Genomic DNA, 26,870 nt, shown 5'->3' with positions numbered 1-26,870 from the left:
GAAATGCAAGGATGTAAGTTTAGATGCCGGACCATTTTTGGTGATTGGTGGATAAATTCATCCACCAATAAAGTGCTGTCCAAAGTTTTGAACCACAAGAAAAGCTTAGATGCCTTCTTTTTCAAATAAAGATAGCAAGAGAACAAATACAAATTGATAATAGGAGTAAATTAGAAAGTTGCTTAAAATTGCATGCTCTATCTGAATCACGAAAGGAAAAAATTTGGGTTCAGTGTCCCTTTAAACAACAATAGATATAGATACAGCCATAGAAGGAAATGTGTGGTGGGAGTTAGAGCTTTAAAATTCAGAAACTTAAAAGAAAGGGTTAATGGTGAGGCACTGCATTATACATTTGCAGGTAAAGTAATTAAAGTACATATTATTATATTTTGTCTCTATCCCAACTTTTTTTATGTCCCTTTAACCCATAACAAATGCATAACAATTCACTTTATACTAACTTTATGACTGTGACTAGGCTTGTTTTCTGCAGATTCAAACCTGTGTTGGCTCCTTCAAATAAGACAATAAGTTTAGCTAGTGGAAAACAGTTGCAGTAAACAAGATGTTAATTGGTTTTACATTTTTTAGACTTGGCTGATACGTTATTATATAGCAAGACAGCAAACAGGTCTTGTAATTGCAAGGTGTTCATGTCCCTTTTAAATGTCAGTCCAGAGTATTGTGTCCCGTCCCCCTATGGCTGGTTTACAGGTTTTTATGGGGCATTAATAACATGAAGAGTTTTAAAGGTATTACCACATAATGCAGGGTCAGATTTATCATTCTCCAGATGAACATGCCTGCACATTATCTCAGCTTGCAGGCACGGTTTTCTGCCTGTATTTACTACTCCAACAATGTCCACAGCACCAAAATCTCTTCGAAATACTTTATACTTTGGTGCTGTGTACGTTGTTGCAGTTATCTATGCTGCAGGGACTAAGCAGCGTTTCTTGTCCTACCGTGCACCTTTCAATAGTGCTGTGTCTATACTTGCTACATTGCCTATATTTACCAGTGCTGTAGCAGAGTCCCGATTGTTGTTGAACAGAATTTGGCATTCACCCTGGTTAGATCAGATGAGTTTGGAGAGAGTTTAGGAAGCAGAAGTCTAGACCACTGCTTCATAAATATCACTTGCAGGCTCGCATGAGCGAGTCTGCTACTGATAGGGACAGTCACAATTTGTTAAATCTTCCCCAAATATTATTTCATGTTCATTTAATTGTTAAATCTTCCCCAAATATTATTTCATGTTCATTTAATTGTTAAATCTTCCCCAAATATTATTTCATGTTCATTTAATTGTTAAATCTTCCCCAAATATTATTTCATGTTCATTTAATTACTTGCTCTTTCTTATGGAGAGGTAGCATGCCCTCTACCCACTTGATGCCTACAAAAGCTATCCTGTACACCGACTATGTTTTACAGCGCTGCGGAATCTGTTGGCGCTCTACAAATACCTGATAATAATAATAATGCCTTTCTATATGGCACAGGAGGCTATAGGGGAGGAATGAGGAAGAATGCACAATATCTGCTCCATTCCCTCCCAGGGTGACTTAGAATACAAAGATTTTCTCTTGTTATCCACACATCGTCTTCTTTTTTTTATTTTTCATTAATTATTAATAATAATATGTTGTGGGCTGTAAATATTTGATATCGTAATACATCTATCTTTTTTTTTTTTGTGTGTGCTTCCGTTATTGGTCTTAACACACTATTTTGCTTGTCTCTGGTCATATTTAGTGAATGTAAAGTTTAATGAGAAAGTGTCCGGTTTTTAAAAATACTCTTAAAAACAGGGGCACTTTCATTAATTAAACTTTACATTTAAGCATTTTTTTTTTTCTATGAGTATTTTTAAAAACCAGGTACTTTCTCATTACGCTTTACATAAGCATAAAGGGTGTAAAGCACTTTGTACATTTATTCATTGACTATTTAATGAGGTCAGGTTTTTGATTAAAGTTTTTTGTGTTTTTAGTTTGCTGACCTCACCCAGAGTCTTATGACATCATGCACGGTCATCCACATCTAGAAAACTTGTGTTTTATGACATCCTTATCTCCCTCCTGCTACAGATATGACTTACTGGCGCTTGTTCTTTAGTATTTGAATAGTAATAATCCTGTCCGCATAAAAGGATTTCTTGAAATATACTCCTCCAAATCTGGGCATTCTCATTTCAGTGTTAAAGGAACATTGTTCCCAGGCTGATTTGAGTTCACTGTATTCCCTCCCATCCCCACTGGGAAGTTGATTTCTATTGCTGCCTTTTGCTTGCATAGCTTTTCTATAGCCAGTACAGTAGAATTAAAATTTGGAGTCATATGCAGCTATTTCAAATAATAAAATAAAGGTAAATGATCTATTTGTAAATACTTTTTTGCTATAAATGTGTTAATCATTCTTTAGTAAACAAATATAAGAAAAAGTCACATCAGGGTAATAGTGTTACTTTAATAATGAGCACAGTACCATTTTTTTCTTCATTCATTCATACAAGTGAGTGCTCAGAGAGGTGATGGGATCTGCAAATACATCTGTCGGATCTGGAGATGCTCTGTAGGAGAGATTTAGAATATTTTAAAGTGATTGTAAAGTTTAAGGAATTGCTGCCCAGTATCTAAACATAGGGACACTCAAGTTAAAATTAAACTTCATGATTCAGATAGAACAGCAATTTTAAACAACTTTCCAATTTACTTCCATTAACAAAATGTGCACAGTCTTTTTATATTTACACTTTTTGAGTCACCAGCTCCTACTGAGCATGTGTAAGAATGCATAGAATATACATATATGCATTTGTGATTGGCTGATGGCTGTCACATGATAAAGGGGGAGTGGAAATAGACATAACATCTACTACTCATTTAAAGTGCTATTGCATTGTCTTCTTATCATGCATTTGTTGATTATGCAAATCTACTGTATTGACGGTCCTTTAAAAACAGGGGCACTTTAATTCATTAAACTTTACAAACACGTTTAAAAAAAACAAAACACAACAAAAAACATTGTGTTATGGTAAACAGACCGCCAATCCTCCGTCTGTATTTAGCATATCGATGACGAATACGGCTTCCTCCAATCGTTGGCGTCCAGCTCTTAAGGCACGCAACGATTTGATGGAGTGGGATTTGTCATCGATCTGCAAAATATAGAAAGAGATGCGTGCGGGGGATCGGCGGTCTTTTTACAGTAACAAAATGGTAAGTAATTAATAAAAGAAAAGAAAAAAACAAAAACCTGTTTGTAAAGTTTAATGACTTAAAGTGCCCCTGTTTTTAAGAGTAGATACTGGGCTTTAATTCCTTAAACTTATTTAAAGTTTAATTTTTGTGTGGAATTGTGATTGTGGTGTTACCGAATATTATTTTAAGGGACAGTAAAGTTAAAATGAAACTTATGGTTTGAATATTCAGTTGTAAACAACTTCCTTTGTTGAAGATCAAATTGTTGCTCTAAGTAGATTCTTCAACAAAGGATGCAAAAATAACAAAGCACATATTGATACTAAAAGTAAATTGGAAAGTTATTTGAAACTGTGTATGCTCTCTGAATCGTGAAAGTTAAATTTTGACTTTATTTTTACAGATAGCAGAAAGGGGTTGGAAAATTAGTGCTGTATTGGTGATTTGATGCGTTTAGGAAGTTAAAGGGACATGAAAACCATTTTTTTCCCTTTTACGACTCAGAGCATACCTTTTTTTTAAACGGTTTTCCAATTTACTTCTATTGTCAATTTTGCTTCATTCTCTTGGTATCCATTGTTGAGGGTGCCGCAATGCACTAGGGGGAGACAGCTGAACACATCAGTAAGCCAATGACAATAGACATATATGTGCAGCCACCAATTGACAGCTAGCTCCCAGCTCCTGAGCCTACTTAGGTATCCTTTTCAATAAAGGATAGCAAGAGAATGGAACAATTTTAGATTGGAAAGTTGTTTAATGATCTATATGAATTATGAAAGAAAAAAATAGTTTCATGTCCCTTTTTAAGATACAGATAACATGGGGAGAAAATAGTATGTTAGCAGCACAGAGATACAAGCTTATAAGAGCGCATGAACCTTGCTTAATCTCAACAGGGATATGAAACCCAAATGTATTCTTTCATGATTCAGATAGAGCATGCAACTTTCTAATTTATCCTATTATTTTTCTTCTTCGCTCTCTTGGTATCTTTATTTGAAAAGCTTGTAATGTAAGGTTAGGAGCTGGCCCATTTTTGGTTCAGCACCTGAGTAGGGCTTGCTGATTGGTGGCTATATTTAGCGCTGACCAAAAATGGCCCGGCTCCTAACCTTACATTCCTGCTTTTCCAACAAAGATACCAAGACGACAAATATTTTTTTTAATAGGAGTAAATTAGAAAGTTGCTTATAATTGCTGCTCTACCTGAATCAAGAGACACAAATTGGGTTTCATATCCCTTTAATAGGCCTAATTGCCAATGTCCTTGCTTTTTACCAAATCAGTCATCTGTTGTCCAGCAGGAAGATCAGTATTTTTTCTTTGGGTGTTAAACACAGGAGCACCCCATGAGCTGACCATACAGGAAGCTTGCTCCAGGACTTGGCTGTTGGTCACTATTGAACGCTGCTAGGTTGAGTGTTGATAGTAGAAGCCGGACTAATGTGTGAAACTGCAGTTCTAGAGAGGTTAGTTCACTTGCAACTGGACAGCTATTTTACACTCTGCTCTTACTTAGATGTTATTTATTTCTTGTGATCTGCAGAATAGATCTTGTGCCAGCTGTGACGTCACCGGCATAAGTACACTCAGTGTTACGGCCTTATATTACATCGGTGCATGTGCATACTTCATTACTAATTAATAACTTTATGTGACCCTAGTAGTGCATTACTGATCTGGAGCTGACTTTAACTATGTATTTAACACTTCTGCTGGGGTTATGACGTAGGTAAATACAAGCCGTAAGGCAATAATAAAATGCTTTAATGCAATAGGGCATTATCTTTTTGTTAATGAGGTAATGCTATTTATTTTCACTTGTGCCTTTTTTGATTTCTAAAAAGAATGTCAACTATCTTGACACTTTCATTTCTGCTATGCACCCCCCCCCCCAGAAATAAATTAATTTGGGGGAAATTTAAGTATTTAAAAGAAAATATGACCTGCTCTAATTCGTTAGACTTGGAGAATGTCATGTTTTTTCTCCAGTGATCTTGCAACTCTGTGTTTAACCTCTGCAAAGGGGTAAAAACATAGATAAAGTACTGCTTGGGAGCATAGAACTGGTGGTCCCAAGTGAAAACTGATAGTTTTCACACGTCCCAACTGAGCAACTGCAAGAGTTGTTTTAACGTTCTTTTATTTTTTTTCTCAGAAATAATTTCCTTATGCCTTGTTAAAGGGCCACTGTAAGTAAATATTTTCTATGCCTGTTACTAACTAACTACCCCAAATACGCTTTTTATCAATAGCATTTCATTAACATATCTCTACCGTATATCAGAAATCTTGTCTGCAAATGTAATTGTTTTCCAAACCCACTCCGTGGGTATCCTTTGCTCTGTACCAATCCGTTTACAATACCTAGGTGTCAAAATGGCGCTTTAAACACAAAGTTATTGGTTTAAGTATTTTGAACACGCAGTGCTGAAAATAGTGGGCAGGATAACGTGACATCATCGGCGAATAAAATATATAACTTTTAGAACGTTATGAAACTTCGTTTTGGAGAAAATATAGGTCAGTAGATTTTAATTAATGTTTATTAACTTTAATATGTTAGTTGTTTAGCTTAAAAATTATAACAAAATAATCCTTTAAAGAGACTTCTATTATCAAATTTGCTTCATTCTCCTAGTATCCTTTGTTGAAAAGCATACCTAGATAGGCTCAGGAGCAGCAACTCAATACTGGGAGCTAGCTGGTGATTGGTGGCTGTGCATAAATGCCACTTGTCATTGGCTCATCCGGTGTGTTCAGCTAGCTCTCAATAATGCATTACAGCTCCTTAAGCAAAGGACACAGAGAGAATGAAGCAAGTGATCATAGTAAATAGTTTCAAATGGTTTGCTCTATCTGAATGTTCTTATAAAATCCATCTCTCCAGTGAACAGCGCTATTGTTATTGTACGGAATCCATTGACTAAAAACATGGAGATTTGGAACTTTGTCATTCATTCTTCATAGGATAACATTGAAGAGCTTTTCCTCATTGACAAAAGAGCACTAAATCTTACTGGCAGCCAAGAGCCTCCTGATAAATATTGCGGGGCTTGGCATGTAGAGGGTGGGCGCTGTACAGTGCTTATTGCGGGGCTTGGCATGTAGAGGGTGGGCGCTGTACAGTGCTTATTGCGGGGCTTGGCATGTAGAGGGTGGGCGCTGTACAGTGCTTATTGCGGGGCTTGGCATGTAGAGGGTGGGCGCTGTACAGTGCTTATTGCGGGGCTTGGCATGTAGAGGGTGGGCGCTGTACAGTTCTTATTGCGGGGCTTGGCATGTAGAGGGTGGGTGCTGTACAGTGCTTATTGCGGGGCTTGGCATGTAGAGGGTGGGCGCTGTACAGTTCTTATTGCGGGGCTTGGCATGTAGAGGGTGGGTGCTGTACAGTGCTTATTGCGGGGCTTGGCATGTAGAGGGTGGGTGCTGTACAGTGCTTATTGCGGGGCTTGGCATGTAGAGGGTGGGTGCAGTACAGTGCTTATTGCGGGGCTTGGCATGTAGAGGGTGGGCGCTGTACAGTGCTTATTGCGGGGCTTGGCATGTAGAGGGTGGGTGCTTTACAGTTCTTATTGTGGGGCTTGGCATGTAGAGGGTGGGTGCAGTACAGTGCTTATTGCGGGGCTTGGCATGTAGAGGGTGGGTGCTGTACAGTGCTTATTGCGGGGCTTGGCTTGTAGAGGGTGGGTGCAGTACAGTGCTTATTGCGGGGCTTGGCATGTAGAGGGTGGGTGCTGTACAGTGCTTATTGCGGGGCTTGGCTTGTAGAGGGTGGGTGCTGTACAGTAATTATTGCAGGGCTTGGCATTCCAGCAGTGTGTGTCCTCTCAGCTTTCCCTGCTGACCAGGCCAGAGAGGTACAACCTGATACCTTACTGTTGGTCAGCAGATTCCAGACTGTAGCTTCTCTGGGTATGCAAGTGGAAACCCTATCCTTTATGTGTAACCCTTTCACTGCTCCCACCAGCTGCACTCCTTAAGAATCTCAAAGGGGTTAAAGGTGCAGTTTCCCTTTCACTCATACACAGGAAACACCCAATAATAGAACTTTATCATTTTCATTAATTGTCTAATAGTATAACGATGCATACAGTTTTTAGTTCAGTGGCATTTCCAATTAAAGGGACAGGAAATCCCAACATTTGTATTCATGATTTAGGTAGAACATACAATTTTAAATAACTTTCTAATTTACTTCTATAATCAAATTTTCTTCATTCTCTTGTTATCCTTTGCTGAATGTGCAGTGATGCACTACTAAGAGATAGCTAGACATATATCTCGTTAGCCATCACAAGAGACAAATGTGTGCAGGCACCAATCAGCAGCTAGCTCCCACTAGTGTAGAATGTGTGTTCATTTTCATGATTCAGATAGAGCATGCAATTTTAAGCAACTTTCTTATTTACTCCTATTATCAATTTTTCTTCGTTCACTTGCTATCTTTATTTGAAAAAGCAGGTATCTAAGCTTAGGAGCCGGCCCATTTTTGGTTGAGCACATGAGTTGCGCTTGCTGATTGGTGGCTAAATGTACCCACCAATCAGCAAGCACTATCCAGGGTGCTGAGCCAAAAATGGGCCAGCTCCTTAGCTTAGATTCCTGCTTTTTCAAATAAAGATAGCAAGAGAACAAAGAAAAATTGATAATAGGAGTAAATTAGAAAGTTGCTTAAAATTGCATGCTCTATCTGAATCGTGAAATAATTTTTTTTTTTAAGTTTACCATCCCTTAACCCTTTAAGGACCGGGCATTTCAGACAAAAACTTCCCCAAAAGACCAGAGCATTTTTATCATTTGTGCCATCACTACATTTAAACTGAAATAGAGGCTTTTTTTATATTTACCTATCAAAACAATATTATTTTTTTTTAGTAGACAACCCAAAGTATTGATCTAGGCCCAATTTGATATATTTCATGCCACCATTTCACCGCCAAATGCGATCAAATAAAAAAAACTCGTAACAGCTTGTGCGATCATGGCACAAATGGTTGTAAATTCTTTTCTGGGATCCCCTTTGTTCAGAAACAGCAGACATCAGCTTTTTGGTAATTAGAAGACCGCTAAATGCTGCTGCTGCGCACCACACTTGTATTATGCCCAGCAGTGAAGGGGTTAATCAGGTAGCTTCTAGGCTTAATTTTAGCTTTAGTGTAGAGGTCAGCCTCCCACCTGAAACATCCCACTCTCTGACCCCTCTCAATTCCCTCCCCCACCCCACAATTGTCACCCCCATCTTAAGTACTGGCAGACAGTATATATATATTTTTTTATTTTTATTTTTTTATATTTTCTGCAGTGTAGGATCCCCCAACAGCTCTCTAACCCCCCTCCCCTCTTTACCTATTTGACACCATCTTAGGTACTGGCAGCTGTCTGCCCGTACCCAGTTTGCTGCAGATTTTTGTAATTTTTTTTTTTTTTTTAAATACCCCTGTAGCTGCCCCCCCTCTCATTACCCAGCTCCCTTTCCCTCAATGGATCCCACATAGGCTCCCCCTCATTGCCACTCCTCCTTCCTTCCACCTCACTTCCTGGCTCTTAATTTTTTTTCCCTGCTGCATACGGTCCCGTCCCCTCCAGCGATGGGCCGCCCTGCCCACCCTCCTTACGCTCCCACTAACCAACGATCGGCACCACCACTGTCCGATGCCGAGAGGGCCACAGAGTGGCCCTCTCTGCAAATGTAACTCTGCAAATCTGCTTCTGCAGGGCCCCACTCGAGGGCGTGCAGAAATAGCGCAGTTTCGCTATTTTGAGCGATATTGCGGCAGTGAGAAGCCCAGGACTGCAGCGAACGTACAGGGGGTTAAAGCTAAAGTTACCCAATATATATATATTTCTTTGTTGCAGAAATTATCATTAAACCAATTTATGTTCAAATATGCAATTAGTTTGTGCTTTGGATAGCTGAAGTATCATCTACATAACAGAAAATGTTACAATATTGCAAAGTATTAATTTGCAACCACCCGGCTACTTTGTCGTCCCACTCGGCTGGCAACATTTTTAGTGGAAAATACTACAGACATAAAGGTAAACATTTAACGTTCATGATATTGATAGAAGTAAATTGAAAATCTCCTAAAATGTTATTGGCATCCTTGTTGAAAAGCATACTAAGGATCTGGAGCAGCCATGCACTGCTGGGAGCTAGCTGCTGATTGGTGGATACACATATGCCTCTTGTCATTGGCTCACCAGATATGTTCAGCTAGCTCCCAGTAGTGCACTGCTGCAGTGGAGCTGAATTTAACTGTGTTTAGCCCATTTGAAGTGTATAAACACAAAGAATCTTTAATTATTTGTTTCTTTTTTTAATGTTTCTTTGATGTGATGTTCTAATGCAAAAAAATATGGCTCTATAATATTTCCATTACTGATCTTTAACTGTGGTCAAGAATATTGAGAAGCCAGTAGAGCCACTCTTAGCATTTGCGGGTCCCTGTGCAAGTCAGATTTAAGGGGGGGCACTCAGCCCTGGCCCTTGTATGTCCCACCCCTGTCCTATATAAAAAATAACACCGTTACACCACCTGATACCATAACTACTGCTCCATAGACTAAATACAGGATGTACATTAACAGTGTTAGGTGCTCCAAATCCCAGGACACTGGGGCTAGTGCCTCTCCCGCCCTTCCCAAAGGGCAAGCCAAGCATTACATGAACCAGGCATGGTTGGTCTGTCATGTATTCTAGTTCAGGGTGGTAACGAGTTTACACATTGAACACATTACATGAATATCTGCTTCCTCATTCTTTATGGCTTTTACGTTGCAGATTTGCCAATATTTTATCTTCTATACACACAGTTTGCAATGTCCTGTTCTGCAGCTGAATATACACTTAAAGGGACACTGAACCCAATTTTTTTCATTTGTGATTCAGATAGAGCATGCAACTTTCTAATTTACTCCTATTATCACATTTTCTTCATTCTCTTGGTATCTTTATTTGAAATGCAAGAATGTAAGTTTAGATTCCGGCCCATTTTTGGTGAACAACCTGGGTTCTTGCTGATTGGTGGATAAATTTATCCACCAATAAAAAAGTGCTGTCCACAGTCTGAACATAAAAAAGCTTAGATTCCTTCTTTTTCAAATAAAGATAGCAACAGAATGAAGAAAGAATGATAATAGGAGTCAATTAGAAAGTTGCTTAAAATTGCATGCTCTATCTGAATTGCAAAAGAAAAAATTTGGGTTCAGTGTCCCTTTAATAGTACATAAATACATGTCAGCTGTTTTCCTCTGAAATGGAATAGGGATGTACTTATAATTACAAATAATTTGCTTAGTTAGCTTGATATGCATATCGTTTGGATAGTCTCTGAAACAATGGAGAACTGGCCATACATAGTGTACTGTTTTTTTCTATTCTATGTTCTCAGACACAAGTATTTTTTGTATCTCCACCACAATCATTTGTAAGATGACGCTGTAAGGATTTTGCTGGTAGGATGCAGGTTGCTCCTGTAATGACTATATTGGGAGGATGCCAGCACATGCCGTCATACAGTAAGAGGAATAAGCTTGGTATCATTTGTGGTGTACGTGATGCTCGGATAAACGTTTTGCAGGTGCTGTTCTGTGGAATTACAGATGTCAGAATTGCATTTCTTACTGTCTATAACTATTTCCAGTATAGGCAGTTACATAAGCCTAGTACACGATCCATTATTTTTTCTGTTTTTAAAGGGACAGGATTGGAAGCTTTTTCATGATTCCTTGCACAAATAATCAAACAGTTAATGTATTAGAAGTCTTAAATTATAACTTTGCTTTTACAACATATATATATATATATATATATATATATATATATATATATATATATATATATAAAAATATGCCTTTAAGAAATAAGTTACACTTGTATTTCACTCTGCCTTTCTGTTCTCATAGCAGATGCTCTTATCTAGAAATGGAGGGGTGTAATATTCCAAGAAACAGACAGTGCTAGGCTAATTTGGGAATATTTGCTTGTTATGAGAAAAACTCATTTTCTAAAATGCTTGCTAAATGAATATGATTGACATACTGTTAGACACGCCTTCTACACTATACAATATTAGAATTGCTAAGGGTGGCAGGAGAGTCTGTGGGTAACATCTTGGATAGAAGTTTCATACAGTACCTATGGAATCTATTGCCTGGCTTGTGTTCCACTGAATGTTTATTCTTAGAGCTGTTACATGCTATTAATGCCTTATCCGAAACCTGAAAAAAGTAATGCTTTATAGTTTAATCTCTGCTTTGTTCTGCTTTACTGTATTCACTGCTTAGTGTGTTATTGCAAGTTCATAATAAACACTGTTCTTATTATTCTACTGAAATCTCATGTCAGTTTACCTTTTTCATTACTATCCCGAGACCTAGTTTGTGCTTTCCGAACGCCAGGACAAAACAGACAGTAAACTTAAAGGGACATGAAACTCAAATTTTTTTTCTTTCATGATTTAGAAAGAGTATGCAACAACTTTCTAATTTAATTTTTCTATTAACTAATTTGCTTCATTCTCTTGAAATTCTTTGCTGAAAAGCATATATAGATAGGCTCAGTAGCTGCTGATTGGCAGCTGCACATAGATGCCTCATGTGATATCTAAAAAATGAAGCAAATTAGATAATATAAGTAAATTGGAATGTTGTTTAAAATTGTATTCTCTACCTGAATGATGAAAGAAAATGTTTTAGGTAACATAAGGATAACTGTACATTTTAAAAGATATTTGAAATGATAGATTTATGCACACAAACAAATTTTCTTTGCTTTTATGTTTAAATACGTGCCACAGGCGTTCTGTCTAATCATAGCACACCTGATCGGGCCTTCAACAAAATAGCTTGCTCCCGTGCTGGGTAAAGTGGTTAATGGGTAAATGGACTTAAAGTGAATGTAAATTTTGATGCTAAAGTGCCCGGTTTTTAAAACTTTGATTAAAAACAGGGGCACTTTAATTCATCAAAATTTTCATTTCACTCCTGTTGTGAAAATAAACTTACTTTTTAATCTTCACAGCAGCTCCAACTTCCTCCACCCGTTTCAAAGCCTCTTCCTGGGTCTAAAATGAGGTATCTGGCTTCATCCAATCACTGCAGTGAATCAGACACTGAATCCCCCGGGGGGGAATCTGTGATTGGAGGATGACCTATCAATCATTTCTGACATCAGAAATGGCTTGTGAGACCGGAGGAAGCAGCAGCTGCTGTGAAGTTTAAAAGGTAAGTTTTTTGTCACAACAGGAGTGAAATGTAAATTTTGATGAATTAAAGTGCCCCTGTTTTTAATCAAAGTTTTAAAAACCGGGCACTTAAAGGGACAGTTCACCCAAAAACGTTCTCCCCTTTAAATTATTCCCAATGATCCTTTTTACCTGCTAGAGTGTATTAAATTGGTTGCAAGTAGCTCCTTTACTCATATTTCAGCATTTGAAATAGCTGATTTAGCTTGTGGTTTCCCAACCTATACTGAAAGTTTTGATACTGGCGTATACGCTATTGACAAGCCTAAGTAAACACAGCCAGCAGAAGAGATTACACCCTCAGTGGGGGCATGATAGTTAAGTAATATAATGATAATTTTCCATTGTTCTCTCTATGTATTGAGCTTTGGTGTTCCAGACAAATATAAGATAAGGAAGCAAGTGTGTGTACATAAAAGTGATAACATAATGAGATCTGATATTACCTGAAGCTCAACCCATTGTAATAGGCTGTGGTTTCAAAGCACAAAACCAGCTACTTCAGATACACAAATAAACCCGAAAATGCAATTTCTCAAATATTTTATACTCTGCAGTTGGTATAACAAGTCATTTAAAATACATTTATGGAAAAACAATTTTACAGTGTACTGTCCCTTTAAGCATAAAAATTTACATTCACTTTAATGGAGATGCCCTTCACAGTCTGTGGGTAAAATGAGTTGTGTTTAACCCTGTACATAATTTTTTTTTTTTTTTTTTTAAATCGATTTTAAAATATTTTTTCATACCGACGTTTGATTACAGTTTTATATTCATGATGGGAAATAATTTAATTAAATCTCCTTTTTATTATAACAGTTACAGTAATGTAATTTTACCATTGCTTTCTGTTCTGCTGTAGCAGTGATTCTATTCAGTGTTTTTGAGACTGACTAGAGATGGCTTAGCCAAGTCATATTCAATATTTCATGCCTCCGACATAGCAACATTATGATTTTGGTCCTCCCTTACATTTGATTACTGCAGAAAGGAAAATGTCTGCAAACATATGCAAGTAGGTGAAAAGGCATTCTTAAAGGGGCGTAAAGCACATCGAGATTATAATGTACAATGTTTTAATTATGCGACGTATGTGAAAAACAGACTGGCTCCTAATTTGTTTTGCAAACTTAAAGGGACAGTCTAGGCCAAAATAAACTTTCATGATTCAGATAGAGCATGTAATTTTAAACAATTTTCCAATTTACTTTTATCACCAATTTTGATTTGTTCTCTTGGTATTCTTAGTTGAAAGCTTAACCTAGGAGGTTCATATGCTAATTTCTTAGACCTTGAAGCCCACCTCTTTCAGATTGCATTTTAACAGTTTTTTCACCACTAGAGGGTGTTAGTTCACATATTACATATAGATAACACTGTGCTCGTGCACGAGAAGTTATCTGGGAGCAGGCACTGATTAGCTAGACTGCAAGTCTGTCAAAAGAACTGAAAAAGGGGCAGTTTGCAGAGGCTTAGATACAAGATAATCACAGAGGTTAAAAGTATATTATTATAACTGTGTTGGTTATGCAAAACTGGGAAATGGGTAATAAAGGGATTATCTATCTTTTAAAACAATAAAAATTCTGGTGTAGACTGTCCCTTTAAACACTTGGCTGATGTTAATCTATTGCAAGAAAATAGAGTGCCAGACAAAGCTACTATATTTTTATTTTCTTCAGACCCTCAGGTGTCAGACGTATTATCTAAACGCTTCTGTGCTTAGCTAGGTATGCTTTTTAACGAAGGATACCATTTTTAGGCTTAACTTCACTTAGAGACATGAAACCCAAAATTTTTCTTTCATGATTCAGATAGAGAATACAATTTTTAAAAAGTTTCCAATTTACGTCTCTTAAAAAATTTGCTTTGTTCTCATCTTATTCTTTGTTGAAGAAATATATCTAGCACATGTCTGGAGCACTTCATGACAGGAAAAGTGCTGCCATCTAGTGCTCTTGCTAATATAGAACACAACTGCTGCTATATAGTGCTGCCATCTAGTGCTCTTGCTAATATAGAACACAACTGCTGCTATATAGTGCTGCCATCTAGTGCTCTTGCTAATATTGAACACAACTGATGCTATATAGTGCTGCCATCTAGTGCTCTTGCTAATATAGAACACAACTGCTGCCATCTAGTGCTCTTGCTAATATAGAACACAACTGCTGCCATCTAGTGCTCTTGCTAATATAGAACACAACTGCTGCCATCTAGTGCTCTTGCTAATATAGAACACAACTGCTGCCATCTAGTGCTCTTGCTAATATAGAACACAACTGCTGCTATATAGTGCTGCCATCTAATGCTCTTGCCAATATAGAACACAACTGCTGCTATATAGTGCTGCCATCTAGTGCTCTTGCCAATATATAACACTACTGCTGCTATATAGTGCTGCCATCTAGTGCTCTTGCCAATATATAACACTACTGCTGCTATATAGTGCTGCCATCTAGTGCTCTTGCCAATATATAACACAACTGCTGCTATATAGTGCTGCCATCTAGTGCTCTTGCCAATATATAACACAACTGCTGCTATATAGTGCTGCCATCTAGTGCTCTTGCCAATATATAACACAACTGCTGCTATATAGTGCTGCCATCTAGTGCTCTTGCTAATATAGAACACAACTGCTGCCATCTAGTGCTCTTGCTAATATAGAACACAACTGCTGCCATCTAGTGCTCTTGCCAATATAGAACACAACTGCTGCTATATAGTGCTGCCATCTAGTGCTCTTGCCAATATAGAACACAACTGCTGCCATCTAGTGCTCTTGCTAATATAGAACACAACTGCTGCCATCTAGTGCTCTTGCTAATATAGAACACAACTGCTGCCATCTAGTGCTCTTGCCAATATAGAACACAACTGCTGCCATCTAGTGCTCTTGCTAATATAGAACACAACTGCTGCTATATAGTGCTGCCATCTAGTGCTCTTGCCACTATAGAACACAACTGCTTCTATATAGTGCTCTTGCCAATATAGAACACAACTGCTGCCATCTAGTGCTCTTGCCAATATAGAACACAACTGCTGCTATATAGTGCTGCCATCTAGTGCTCTTGCCACTATAGAACACAACTGCTTCTATATAGTGCTCTTGCCAATATAGAACACAACTGCTGCCATCTAGTGCTCTTGCCAATATAGAACACAACTGCTGCCATCTAGTGCTCTTGCTAATATAGAACACAACTGCTGCTATATAGTGCTGCCATCTAGTGCTCTTGCCACTATAGAACACAACTGCTGCTATAAAGTGCTGCCATCTAGTGCTCTTGCCACTATAGAACACAACTGCTGATATATAGTGCTGCCATCTAGTGTTCTTGCTAATATATAACACAACTGCTGCTATATAGTGCGGCCATCTATTGCTCTTGCCACTATAGAACACAACTGCTGATATATAGTGCTGCCATCTAGTGTTCTTGCTAATATATAACACAACTGCTGCTATATAGTGCTGCCGACACGTGCACACTCCTGCACTTACCTTCCTGCTTTTCAACAAAGGATAACAAGAAAAAACAAAGAACATTTATAATAGACGTACGTTGGAAAGTTGTTTAAAATTATATGTTCTATCTGAATCATTAAATAATTTTTTAAAGGGATATGAAACCCAACATTTTTCTTTCATGATTCAGAATACGGTTATTAACAACTTTCCAATTTGCTTCATTCTCCTGATATCCTTGGTTGAAAAGCATATCTAGTTAGGCTCAGTCACTGCTGATTGGTGGCTGCACATAGATGCCTCTTGTGATTGGCTCACCCATGTGCATTTATATTTCTTCAACAAAAGATATCTAAAGAATGAAGAAAATAAGATAATAGAAGTTAATTGGAATGCTGTTTTAAATTGTACTCTCTACCTGAATCATGAAATAAAATTTTTGGGTTTATTGTCCCTTTAATTTCAACGAATAATGAAGCACAAAATAATGCACTTTCCTAGTCAATATATTGTCCCTAAGAAATGATCTGTAACCTCTGGTTCGTGAGAGAGAATAAAACGATTTATCCAGTACAGTTTACTTTTGTTGGAAGGAATATTCTTTATGTTGGCATTTAGTATAACACTTTTTTTTCTTTCTTGTCAAATACTAAAAGTGTAAATATTGTAACGCGTATTATTTTCTGACCATGACATCGAGCTTTATAGCGATGGTCACACAATGTCCCTTACTAGTGTTTTCAGTCTTAATCCAATGTATATTCCTTCCAGTTCCCCCCCATACCTGCACCTCTTTCCCAGAAAGGTACAGTTTGGCCTCTGGTTGGTTCTTTATTTCATGGGAGAGCTTGTGCCAGCGGTGTATTGTCAGACTTCCAAAGCCTAAACAGGAACCAGCTGAAACGAGTTAACCTCAAGTCTCCAGCTTTAGGGGGCGAAGTTCTGAACTACTCAACTAGGGTGTTCCTTGTCAAGTTAAAGGGACAGTCTACACCATCATTTTTATTGTTCAAAAAGATAGATAATCCCTTTATTATCCATTCCCCAGTTTTGCATAACCAACAGTTATATTAATACGCTTTTTACCTCTGTTATTACCTTGTATCTAAGCCTCTGCAGACTGCACTCTTATTTCAGTTCTTTTGACAGACTTGCATTTTAGCCAATTAGTGCTGTCTCCTAGGTAACTCTACGTGCATGAGCACAATGTTATGGCACACATGAACTAACGCCCTCTAGTTGTGAAAAAGGTCAAAATGCATGCAGATAAGAGGCGGCATAAGAAATTAGCATATGAGCCTACCTAGATTTAGCTTTTAACTAAGAATTACCAAGAGAAAGCAAAATTGATGATGAAAGTAAATTGGAAAGTTGTTTAAAATTACATGCCCTATCTGAATCATGAAAGTTTTATTTTGACTCTACTGTCCCTCTAAAGGGACATGAAATTCAAGATTGAACTTTTATGACTCAGATACAGCATTGAATGAATTAATTTATTTTTTTTGTATGTATGCTCAGGCACGTGCCTGCCCCTGAAGCACCACATGGCATCAATGTTTTTAACAATGTTGTAGAATTTTTAAATGGCAGCAGTGTTTTTATAATATCAAATTACCTTTTTTTTTTTGTTTTGTTGAAAATGATACCTAGGTAAGCTAAGGAGCGTGCACGTGTTTGGAACACTATATGGCAGCAATTTTGCAATTTTAAACAACATTCCAATTTACTTCAATTTTCTAATTTGCTTCATTCTTTAGATAGCCTTTGTTGAATAAATAGCAATGCACATAGGTGAGCCAATCACACAAGGCATCTATGTGCAGCCACCCATCAGCAGCTACTGAGCCTATTTAGATATGCTTTTCAACAAAGTATATCAAGAGAATATAGCAAATTAGATAATAGAAGTAAATTGGAAATTTGTTTAAAATTGCATGCTTAGGTTACACTGCAGGTATCAGAAAAGAGAGGTAGGGAATAACGTCAATACTATGTTTATAAAAGGTATTTAGTGTTTAATGTCCCTTTTTAAAAATACAGGTATACCTCACTTTACAGCGCTTCACTTTACAGCGTTTTGCTAATACAGCACTTTATGGAGCTGAAGTTCATCCTCCAGTGATTTTAAAACAGTGCTTTGAGCATCGTGAGATTGCGAGAAAAGTGACTGGCACCATTTTGTTATGATTAATTCACTGTGTTTAGAGCATTACAGTGCAATCTGTGTCTCAGTGCTATAGTCTGGCAAATTTTACTACAGTAATTGTCACTATTTTACAGTAACAGTATTTATTGAATACTGTGTTGTGCTAGTGTTAAACTAAACCTAGCACTATTGCACCCCTAATGTATGTTAGTTCAAACATGTTTTCAAGTTTTTAAACACACTGGCAAGTGAAAAGAAAGCTAAAACTGCCTTGTTTCACTTTAAGGCGGTTTTCACTTTACAGCGGGGTTCCGGTCCCTAACCCGCTGTATGAGCGGGGTATACCTGTATAGAATTCCAGCTTGACGTATTCAACAAAATGTTTGCAATACAATGTCCTTTTAAATAGTACATTTGCATAAACATTATAAACATTTGTGGAGCTTATCGTCCCTATTAAGTTGTTGTTTTTACTTGAGTAATGCAACTATTTAAAATCCCCTTGTCACTAAGGTGTTTGTGGGAGCCTGGCTGGTGCTACCTATGTGCGTGATCGTAGAGAGAGCTCGTTGGTTTTTTACTACTGAATGGTTCCCAGCTGCTGACAATGAGCAGATGAGAGCGCAGCCAACGTGCAACTGACATCCAGCTCCTTTCCAAGACGCATATTGCTCGCAGCAAGGCGTCGAGTCCACCTCATCACGGATGGGAGTTTTGGCACCAGATAAAAGGATGCCTGATTTCCTCTCTGTTTTTAACAAGGGGAGAAAAATGATGCTTTGGAGATGTAAACATCCCGTCAGTTAGATAAACACTGGTGCCGTAATCACTGGAGGATGTGCACGTGGATCTTGCATGAGGCTTCAATTTCTTTTTCTTCTGTCTGGTAGATATATTTTCCTTGTACTCCCATGGTACTTTGTGCTCTTTTTGGGGTCTGACATCAATAACCAGCTGCACTTAGTAATTCATTGAGACATTTGGTATTTACAGTGTATACTTTTTAGCTCTTGCTCAGCCTTTTCTTTTCTTTTTTTTCCCCTGTAGCAGGGCCTAATAGATCCTGAGAGCCAGGTAGCCACAGCTGCTGTAATGTTACCCTTGATCATGATTTCTTAGATTACTTAAAGGGCCACTGTAAGTAAATATTTTCTATGCCTGTTACTAACTAACTACCCCAAATACGCTTTTTATCAATAGCATTTCATTAACATATCTCTACCGTATATCAGAAATCTTGTCTGCAAATTTAATTGTTTTCCAAACCCACTCCGTGGGTATCCTTTGCTCTGTACCAATCCGTTTACAATACCTAGGTTTCAAAATGGCGCTTTAAACACAAAGTTATTGGTTTAAGTATTTTGAACACGCAGTGCTGAAAATAGTGGGCAGGATAACGTGACATCATCGGCGAATAAAAGATATAACTTTTAGAACGTTATGAAACTTCGTTTTGGAGAAAATATAGGTCAGTAGGTTTTAATTAATGTTTATTAACTTTAATATGTTAGTTGTTTAGCTTAAAAATGATAACAGAAAGTAATCCTTTAACATATAATAATAGTAATAAAAAAACACCTTTCCAGGATCCTAAAAGTGTATAATAATTGAATTTGAAAGTGATCATCAATCACATTTACAGTTCCATATATTTAATACTGTATATTGTGTGCAAAGTGGATGGACCCAGACCTACTCATATAACATAAGTTATAATATATCCTTCTAAATATGTATACGAGAACCCGTCCCTGGGCTCATCTCGATAACTGAGTTTAGAGGAGTCTGGTCGTCATGGAGACCTTCACATGGTTCAAGGAACGTAGCTCCAATACATACTGGTCCGCAGGGACACTATATCCTTACTCATAAGTTAACAGGGACCTCCAGCATATGTTGACATGAGCAGATGTGCTCTGATCGCCACCGTGCTCCCCTCTTTCGAAACTCCAGCTTTAGAAGCCCAGCTGTTTGTAGATCACCTTCCTGAGAGCTGACTAACAGTGTAACTCTCTGCAGGGCCCTTTACCCACTTGATCCCTAGAAAATGTTACCTGCATATCATGCCTATGTTTATAGCTCTACGGAAGCTGTTGGCGCTCTACAAATAACTGATAATAATAGGGTACCTTCAGCAATCAAAAATGTATATCACTCGCTGTTCAACTTACTGGCTAACTTGTAAGTTTGATATTTGTGTATAAAATTGTATATATAATTTTGTATCAAATAGAAGCTGCCATAATTTATATAGGAACATCTCTATCTTATGCCTCACGGCAGGTACATGCATGTGCCACTATTTGCTTCCTATGTCATTGCCTATACCAGTGGTTCCCAAAGTGGGTGATACTTCCCCCTCGGAGGTGGTGGGATTACTAAGGTTGTATGGGGGGTGCTAAAAAGCACAAGAGCAGAAAGGGGGTGCTGGGGTTACCATAGGGGGCGCTAGTAGGCAGGGAGTGTAAGAAGATGCCCATGTGTCCCTTCAGGCACATTGCACTGTAAAATTGGTTTCTCCTTAAATTGCTCCATTAAGTTTATTTCTCTTGTTAAGTGTAGTCAGTCCACGGGTCATCCATTACTTATGGAATATATCTCTTCCTAACAGGAAGCTGCAAGAGGATCACCCAGCAGAGCTGCTACACAGCTCCTCCCCTCACATGTCATATTCAGTCATTCTCTTGCAGCCTAACTAGATAGGTCGCTGTGAGCGGTCTGTGGTGTTTTTTAACTTAGTTTATTTCTACAATCAAAAGTTTGTTATTTTAAATGGCACCGGAGTGTGCTGTTTATTCTCAGGCAGCATTAGAAGAAGAATCTGCCTGCGTTTTCTATGATCTTAGCAGACGTAACTAATATCCACTGGCTGTTCTCATCTGAGGAGTGAGGTAACTTCAGAGAAGGGGAATAGCATGCAGGGCCCCCCTGCAAATGAGGTATGTGCAGTAATTATTTTTCTGAGGAATGGAATTGACTGAGAAAATACTGCTGATACCAATGTAAAGTAAGTTCAGCCTTAAATGCAGTGATTGCGACTGGTATTAGGCTGATGTGTGTGTGTGTGTGTGTGTACACTGAATGTATTTTTCTAAGGAATGGAATTGACTCTGAAAATACTGTTAATACTGAAATAATGTATGAGCCTTACTGCAGTAAAGCGACTGGTAACAGGCTTATTAATAACAATTCATAACTTTTCAAATGTATGTTTAAAACGTTTACTGGCATGTTAATCGTTTTTTGTGAGGTACTTGGTGATAAAACTTATTGGGGCATGATTTTTACCACATGGCCATCTTTGTTTTCTGCATAGAAACAGTTTTCTGAGCTTCCCCACTGTTGTAATATGAGTGGGAGGGGCCTATTTTAGCGCTTTTTTGCGCAGTAAAAATTCAGTCACAATCTGTCTACTTCATCCTCCATGATCCAGATCGTCTCTAGAGAGCTCAGGGGTCTTCAAAATTCATTTTGAGGGAGGTAATCAGTCACAGCAGACCTGTGACAGTGTGTTTTGACTGTGAGAAAAACGTTAATTATTAAATTGTTATCCGTTTTTGGGTATTAAGGGGTTAATCATCCATTTGCTGGTGGGTGCAATCCTTTGCTAACTTAATACATTTACTGTGAAAAATTGGTTGCTATAACTATTTTGGTTCATTGTTATTTCAACTGTGACAGCTTTTTGTGCTTCTTAAAGGCACAGTAGCGTTTTTTTTATATTGCTTGTAAATTTATTTAGAAAAGTATTTCCAAGCTTGCTAGTCTCATTGCTAGTCTGTTTAAACATGTCTGACACAGATGAATCTCTTTGTTCACTGTGTTTAAAGGCCAATGTGGAGCCCAATAGAAATGTATGTACTAATTGCATTGATGCTACTTTAAATAAAAGGCAATCTTTACATGTAAAGAAATTATCACCAGACAACGAGGGGGAAGTTATGCCGACTAACTCTCCTCACGTGTCAGTACCTTCGCCTCCTGCTCAGGAGGTGCGTGATTTTGTGGCACCAAGTACATCAGGGAGGCCCTTACAAATCACTTTGCAAGACATGGCTACTGTTATGACAGAAGTATTATCTAAATTGCCAGAATTAAGAGGCAATCGCGATAGCTCTGGGTTAAGGACAGAGCGCGCGGATGAGGTGAGAGCCATGTCAGATACTGCGTCACAGTTTGCAGAACGTGATGACGGAGAGCTTCATTCTGTGGGTGACGGATCTGATCCAGGGAGACTGGATTCAGAGATTTCTAATTTTAAATTTAAGCTTGAGAACCTCCGCATATTGCTAGGGGAGGTATTAGCAGCTCTGAATGATTGTAACACGGTTGCAATTCCAGAAAAATTATGTAGGTTGGATAGATACTATGCGGTACCGGTGTGTACTGACGTGTTTCCTATACCTAAAAGGCTTACAGAGATTATTAGCAAGGAGTGGGATAGACCTGGTGTGCCCTTTTCCCCTCCTCCCATATTTAGGAAAATGTTTCCTATAGACGCCACCACACGAGACTTATGGCAGACGGTCCCTAAGGTGGAGGGAGCAGTTTCTACTTTAGCTAAGCGTACCACTATCCCGGTGGAGGATAGTTGTGCCTTTTCAGATCCAATGGATAAGAAATTAGAGGGTTACCTTAAGAAAATGTTTGTTCAACAAGGTTTTATCTTACAGCCCCTTGCATGCATTGCGCCTGTCACTGCTGCGGCAGCATTCTGGTTTGAGTCTCTGGAAGAGGCCATTCGCACAGCTCCATTGGATGAAATTATGAACAAGCTTAAAGCACTTAAGCTAGCTAACGCATTTGTTTCTGATGCCGTCGTACATTTAACCAAACTTACGGCTAAGAACTCCGGATTCGCCATCCAAGCGCGCAGAGCGCTATGGCTTAAATCCTGGTCAGCTGACGTGACTTCTAAGTCTAAATTGCTTAATATTCCTTTCAAAGGCCAGACCTTATTCGGGCCTGGCTTGAAAGAAATTATAGCTGACATTACGGGAGGTAAGGGCCATGCTCTACCTCAGGACAGGGCCAAATCAAAGGCCAAACAGTCTAATTTTCGTGCCTTTCGTAACTTCAAGGCTGGAGCAGCATCAACTTCCTCCGCTCCAAAACAGGAAGGAACTGTTGCTCGTTACAGGCAGGGCTGGAAAGTTATCCAGTCCTGGAACAAGGGCAAGCAGGCCAAGAAACCTGCTGCTGCCCCCAAGACAGCATGAAGAGAGGGCCCCCTATCCGGAAACGGATCTAGTGGGGGGCAGACTTTCTCTCTTCGCCCAGGCTTGGGCAAGAGATGTCCAGGATCCCTGGGCGTTGGAGATCATATCTCAGGGATATCTCCTGGACTTCAAAACTTCTCCTCCACGAGGGAGATTTCATCTTTCAAGGTTATCAGCAAACCAAATAAAGAAAGAGGCGTTTCTACGCTGTGTACAAGACCTTTTACTAATGGGGGTGATCCACCCAGTTCCGCGGATGGAACACGGGCAGGGATTCTATTCAAATCTATTTGTGGTTCCCAAGAAAGAGGGAACCTTCAGACCAATCTTGGACTTAAAAATCCTAAACAAATTTCTAAGAGTTCCATCATTCAAAATGGAAACTATTCGAACCATCCTTCCCATGATCCAAGAGGGTCAGTACATGACCACAGTGGATTTAAAGGATGCCTACCTTCACATACCGATTCACAAGGATCATTATCGGTACCTAAGATTTGCTTTCCTAGACAGGCATTACCAGTTTGTAGCTCTTCCCTTCGGATTAGCTACGGCTCCAAGAATCTTTACAAAAGTTCTGGGCTCACTTCTGGCGGTACTAAGACCGCGAGGCATAGCGGTGACTCCGTACCTAGACGACATTCTGATACAAGCGTCAAGTTTTCAAACTGCCAAGTCTCATACAGAGATAGTTCTGGCATTTCTGAGATTGCATGGGTGGAAGGTGAACGTGGAAAAGAGTTCTCTATTACCACTTACAAGAGTTCCCTTTCTAGGGACTCTTATAGATTCTGTAGAGATGAAAATTTACCTGACAGAGGCCAGGTTATCAAAACTTCTAAATGCTTGCCGTATCCTTCATTCCATTCCACACCCGTCAGTAGCTCAGTGCATGGAAGTAATCGGCTTAATGGTAGCGGCAATGAACATAGTACCATTTGCGCGCCTGCATCTCAGACCGCTGCAATTGTGCATGCTAAGTCAGTGGAACGGGGATTACTCAGATTTGTCCCCCCTGCTAAATCTGGATCAAGAGACCAGAGATTCTCTTCTATGGTGGCTCTCTCGGCCACATCTGTCCAAGGGGATGACCTTTCGCAGGCCAGATTGGACGATTGTAACAACAGACGCCAGCCTTCTAGGCTGGGGCGCAGTCTGGAACTCCCTGAAAGCTCAGGTATTATGGACTCAGGAGGAGAAACTCCTCCCAATAAATATTCTGGAATTAAGAGCAATATTCAATGCTCTCCTAGCTTGGCCTCAGTTAGCAACTCTGAGGTTCATCAGATTTCAGTCGGACAACATCACGACTGTGGCTTACATCAACCTTCAAGGGGGAACCAGAAGTTCCCTAGCGATGTTGGAAGTCTCAAAGATAATTCGCTGGGCAGAGTCTCACTCTTGCCACCTGTCAGCGATTTACATCCCAGGCGTAGAGAACTGGGAGGCGGATTTTCTAAGTCGCCAGACTTTTCATCCGAGGGAGTGGGAACTTCATCCGGAGGTCTTTGCTCAACTGATTCTTCGTTGGGGCAAACCAGATCTGGATCTCATGGCGTCTCGCCAGAACGCCAAGCTTCCTTGTTACGGATCCAGGTCCAGGGACCCGGGAGCGGTGCTGATAGATGCTCTGACAGCCCCTTGGGTCTTCAACATGGCTTATGTGTTTCCACCATTCCCGATGCTTCCTCGTTTGATTGCCAAGATCAAACAGGAGAGAGCTTCGGTGATTCTGATAGCGCCTGCGTGGCCACGCAGGACCTGGTATGCAGACCTAGTGGACATGTCGTCCTGTCCACCGTGGTCTCTACCTCTGAGACAGGACCTTCTAATTCAGGGTCCATTCAAACATCCAAATCTAATTTCTCTGAGGCTGACTGCATGGAGATTGAACGCTTGATTCTATCAAAGCGTGGCTTCTCGGAGTCGGTTATTGATACCTTAATACAGGCTAGGAAGCCTGTTACCAGAAAGATTTACCATAAGATATGGCGTAAATATTTATATTGGTGCGAATCCAAGAGTTACTCATGGAGTAAGGTTAGGATTCCTAGGATATTGTCCTTTCTACAAGAGGGTTTAGAAAAGGGCTTATCTGCTAGTTCGTTAAAGGGACAGATTTCTGCTCTGTCCTTCTACACAAACGTCTGGCTGAAGTTCCAGACGTTCAGGCTTTTTGTCAGGCTTTAACTAGGATTAAGCCTGTGTTTAAGACTGTTGCTCCGCCGTGGAGCTTAAACTTAGTTCTTAATGTTCTTCAAGGCGTTCCATTTGAACCCCTTCATTCCATTGATATCAAGCTGTTATCCTGGAAGGTTTTGTTTTTGATGGCTATTTCCTCGGCTCGAAGAGTCTCTGAGTTATCTGCCTTACATTGTGATTCTCCTTATCTGATTTTCCATTCAGACAAGGTAGTTCTGCCTTCTAAACCTGGGTTCTTACCTAAGGTAGTTTCTAACAGGAATATCAATCAAGAGATTGTTGTTCCATCACTGTGTCCTAACCCTTCTTCAAAGAAGGAACGACTTTTGCATAATTTGGACGTAGTCCGTGCCCTGAAGTTCTATTTGCAGGCAACTAAAGATTTTCGTCAAACTTCTTCCCTGTTTGTCGTTTACTCTGGACAGAGAAGAGGTCAAAAGGCTTTGGCTACCTCTCTCTCTTTTTGGCTTCGTAGCATAATACGTTTAGCCTATGAGACTGCTGGACAGCAGCCTCCTGAAAGGATTACAGCTCATTCTACTAGAGCTGTGGCTTCCACCTGGGCCTTTAAAAATGAGGCCTCTGTTGAACAGATTTGCAAGGCTGCGACTTGGTCTTCGCTTCACACCTTTTCAAAATTTTACAAATTTGACACTTTTGCTTCTTCGGAGGCTATTTTTGGGAGAAAGGTACTTCAGGCAGTGGTTCCTTCTGTTTAATGTTCCTGCCTTGTCCCTCCCTTCATCCGTGTACTTTAGCTTTGGTATTGGTATTCCATAAGTAATGGATGACCCGTGGACTGACTACACTTAACAAGAGAAAACATAATTTATGCTTACCTGATAAATTTATTTCTCTTGTAGTGTAGTCAGTCCACGGCCCGCCCTGTCTTTAAGGCAGATCTAAATTTTAATTAAACTCCAGTCACCACTGCACCCTATGGTTTCTCCTTTCTCGTCTGGTTTTGGTCGAATGACTGAATATGACATGTGAGGGGAGGAGCTATATAGCAGCTCTGCTTGGGTGATCCTCTTGCAGCTTCCTGTTGGGAAGAGATATATTCCATAAATAATGGATGACCCGTGGACTGACTACGCTACAAGAGAAATAAATTTATCAGGTAAGCATAAATTATGTTTTTTGTATATAAAAATAATAGGTTTTGTTCTATAACACCACACCCCCATTAAAATGGGCTGAGCTTGCATGTAGATCAGACCCTTATCTTATAACTTTTTATACACACAAATGCTTGCTTATGTTTTACCTGTCTGTATACCAAAGCCCAATATTTTTGAGCCTGATATTCCAAAGCTTGCCGCCTTGCCGGCATGGAGAGAGAGCAAGCAAAATCTA

General features: G+C 39.2%; 1 protein-coding gene and 1 long non-coding RNA gene across 3 annotated transcripts in view; one reads left to right on the top strand and one right to left on the bottom strand.

Annotated features, from left to right (window-relative positions):
• Positions 1-26,870, top strand: part of CAPZB (capping actin protein of muscle Z-line subunit beta) — a 116,780-nt gene that overhangs the window by 13,591 nt on the left and 76,319 nt on the right. The gene's annotated exons all lie outside the window — the stretch shown is intronic.
• On the bottom strand, positions 2,456-4,608 carry LOC128638372 (uncharacterized). The gene is made up of 2 exons (XR_008399088.1): positions 4,494-4,608; positions 2,456-2,578 (listed from the first exon to the last, which is right to left on the bottom strand). It is a non-coding gene; the product is annotated as an uncharacterized LOC128638372 (long non-coding RNA).

This window comes from Bombina bombina, chromosome 8, assembly GCF_027579735.1.
Source record: "Bombina bombina isolate aBomBom1 chromosome 8, aBomBom1.pri, whole genome shotgun sequence".
Classification (NCBI taxonomy): Eukaryota; Metazoa; Chordata; class Amphibia; order Anura; family Bombinatoridae; genus Bombina; species Bombina bombina.
Note: the sequence above shows the minus strand (reverse complement) of the source record. Positions and strands in the feature narration are given on the sequence as shown.